Here is a 2,939-nt window from a genome sequence, read left to right on the forward strand (position 1 = left end):
TACAGTTTTCTAACACTAAAATTGTATTTTATACTCAAAGTACTAGGACATCTCTTACAGTACTCTTCTGTGCCTTTGCTCCATAACTTTTCCAAGTGGACAGCCACCACTCGAGTGTGCGTCTTCCATTTGTTAGAGATGATTAATAATTTACCACAGTCTCCATCAGTGCCGTCAGTTTGTGGTCTGCGCCAGGCCACTTCCTCTCCCGAGGACAATAGGCCCATTTCCTGTGGGCTGTGAAACAGGCGAGTATTGTAAAGCAGAGACATCATATCACTGTGTTTTGCCCTTGAAATGAAAGACAGACTTGGCTGTGTAGTCTGATTCATGACATGTTTGGTAGGAGGTTACTGGGTAAGTCTGGGGCCAAGACGACAGACATAACTGCAGACGATTCTTTGACCTGTGTGTACGCAATGTTAAAAAAGGAAACATATTTAGTGGGCTGTGTCTGGCATTATGTGGGGCATTTTATATCACCTGTGTCACATTACAAAAGCAGACACGTGAGCTTACTGAGTGTAACCGCACAGCCTCTTTAATGTTTCTACAGGAAAGCGTTACAAAAGAAAAGGCATCAAAAGCTGAAAGTTGGATCAGTGCTAAAACAAAAGTGTTTTGACAGACACAGCATGAGCTGCAGTCCCACTCTTTTAATTCCTGGCTAATTTTCAAAATAAAGAGCCTGCTGTGTTCTAGACAAAGGCACCATTCATGTCACTGCAGCCCCCGTGTCCAACATCCAGGGACATCTTAGAAAGCCAAAGTTAAAGGCTTGCAAAATAAAAGTTAAAGTCATACTTGTGACAGTAAAATCCAGAATCAGACAGCAAGTTGAAGTCACTGTTCCATTCAGTGAGCAATCTCATACTCATCAAGCCCCCCGAGCAGCTCGTGAAAAGCCAAGAGTGTCAATTGGGCCTGAAGCTATTTTTAAAGAGTGGACTGTTGGCCCTCACATTCACTCCGACAAATATAATGGCCTATATAATCAGCAGTGGCCTGATCTCCCTCTGCTGCTGTCTCTTTCTTTGTTGGAGGCACAGATGATAACTGTCACTGTGGTCACATAAGGGAGAGCCATGACAATACAGCCCGAGGCAGGACTGAGAACTCAGCCTGACCTCTATGAGTCCATCCAGTCTGAGTGTTTCATATCGACAGTTAGAGGAGCGTCTGCTCATAGCCAGTGTGCTGCATTGTTTTTAATATGTATTCACCAGAAATCTCATTTTCCCATTATTTACATTTATATATACTAGCACATGATCATCCTACAGGATTGTTGGCTTGTTTGCGCTTCTGGCCGTGAAATTAAAGCAATACAGTGCTTCTATTAGGCTTGGACATGCATAAATGCAATAAATAAATAAATAAACACATTAAAAATGGTTACATTTAGCCAAATACTCTGTGGTTGCTGGGCAACACATCACAATAACCCACCCACAATATCTCTTATAGATAAGAGCCTTAAATACGACCTAAGATATGTCAAGTTTGGCTGCTCAGTTCCTGATTGTGTAGGAGGACATGCACAGCACAACAAACAAATACAGAGACAGACAGTCAGGCAGAGATTTCAAGATAACCTGGACAAAAAAAATATATATATATATACTTTAAACCTTAGTAGCCCAGAGGACTGGAAAGTTTTTGCCTGATTAGACAATTGGTATGACAGTAAACAGGGAAACAGGCATTGAGAGCTGTATTTGATTATCAGTGGAGTTGATTCCTTGAGGTTAAATGTCTAAATTAATTAAGTCGTTTAAATTCTTAATTTTTGCTAAAACATTTTGGACGCTTGTCTTGAAAAAATAAATATTTTTATGTCTGCTCCACACCAATTAATGATGTCTTTATTTATGTCACTCACTATTTCCTTTTGTAAATTTTTGAGTATATGGAGCTCAGAACATTATTATTTTTCCCACTTTGTTTTATTTTCATATACCTCTTCAAATTTTTATTATTAATGCATACTATCTATACTGTAGATATTATAATTTACCTTGTACAGATGGATTCTTAAAAAAAAAACCATTGCAATGAGCTAAATGTGACCTAGTTTTTGGTTGGTTTGTTTGTTTGTTGGTTGGTGTGGGGGGGGGCTTCCTCTTCTCCTCATCATGTTCATGAGGGTAGATAAGGTGGGTAGATATGAAAACATTAGTGTATAGTACATCTTCACTGAGTTTTGTCACTGTTGAGATTTTTAATTAAAAAAAAAAAATTAAGCATTTGAAAACTCAAAATAGAATTTTAGCTTCTGATTTCAAAACCTCTTTCTACTGAACATGTATTCATTCTGATGTAGTCTCGCTTCTCTTTCTGCCACTTCCCACATAGAGCTTAAAATAATGATGAAAACTCCACTATGTCAAATGCGCATGACGCAGACACACATAATCAACATTATCAGTATCTCTGTCAACTGAGTGAGTATCGCTTCCCGACTGCTGTGACTCATTCTTTGGTCTGGTTTCGTGTTGTAACCGTAAGGTGTGGTCGATCGTCATACAGGTGAAAGACATGGCTGTTAGCGCTCGATTTCACAGTAGTCACTACAAGAAATAGAACATAAAACACACTTAAACAGGCTGCAATACATATATGTGGTGCTGTACACATTTTGTATACCGTGCTTTACAAAATCGAAAGTATTTTTTAATCGGTGTCAGTCAGTGTCCCTTCAAATAAAAGAATGAAGTTGACTTTGAAATATTCGCTGTTGTATCAAAGGGCAAAACAGTGACAATCTACGCACCGTAGCAACGGTACAATAAAGACAGAAGTAAACTTTTTAAACCGAACTAAACTGTTCAACTTCACAGTTTATTGTAGTGCCTAGCCATAAAATTCCCTCCCATTGTGGACGATGTGGGTGGAGTCTTCGAGGAGGCGGAGTCAGGGTGAGGTAACGCTCCTTTTAC

Source organism: Astatotilapia calliptera, chromosome 6 (genome assembly GCF_964374335.1).
Source record: "Astatotilapia calliptera chromosome 6, fAstCal68.1, whole genome shotgun sequence".
Taxonomy (NCBI): domain Eukaryota; kingdom Metazoa; phylum Chordata; class Actinopteri; order Cichliformes; family Cichlidae; genus Astatotilapia; species Astatotilapia calliptera.